This window comes from Rhincodon typus, chromosome 5 (genome assembly GCF_021869965.1).
Source record: "Rhincodon typus isolate 14 chromosome 5, sRhiTyp1.1, whole genome shotgun sequence".
NCBI lineage: Eukaryota > Metazoa > Chordata > Chondrichthyes > Orectolobiformes > Rhincodontidae > Rhincodon > Rhincodon typus.
Window position 1 is genome coordinate 40,048,487 of NC_063336.1, and position 761 is coordinate 40,049,247.

The following is a 761-nucleotide window of genomic DNA, read 5'->3' on the forward strand; positions in this document are numbered from 1 at the left end:
CTGAAACAGGGTGCGAGAAACAGAATGCTAGAATCAGAGCGCGAGAAACAGAGCTAGAAACAGAGTGCGAGAAACAGAGGTGCTGAAATGGAGTTCAAAAACAAAGGTGCTGAAATTGTGCACGAGAAATAGAGGGGCTGAAACAGAGTGCGGGAAACTGAGGGTCTAAAGCAGAGTGTGAGAAACAGAGGGGCTGAAACAGAGTGCGAGAAACAGAGGAGCTGAAACAGAGTGTGAGAAAAAGAGTGCGAGAAAAAGGATGCCAGAAACAGTGTGCGAGAAACAGAGTGGAAGAAACAGAGGGGCAGCAACAATGTGCAAGAATCAGTGTGTGAGAAACAGAGGGGCTGAAACAGAGAGCCTGAAATAGAGTGCAATAAACAGAGAGTGAGAAAATGAGTGCAAGAAACAGAGTGGCTGAAACAGAGGGGCTGAAACAGAGTGCGAGAAACAGAGTGTGAGAAGCAGAGTGACCGAAACAAAGGGTCTGAAACAGAGGGGCTGAAAAAGAGGGGCTCAAACAGAGTGCGAGAAACAGATGGCGAGAAACACAGGGGCTGAAACAGTGTGTGAGATACAGAGTGCGAGTAACAGAGTGCGAGAAACAGATTCCTTGAAAGAGTAGGACTGAAACAGAGTGGCTGAAACTGAGTCACTGAAATAGAGTGCAAAAAACAGAGGGGCTGAATCGAAGTGCAAAAAACAGAGTGCTATAAACAGAGACTGAGAAACTGCATGCCAGAAACAGAGTGCGAGAAACA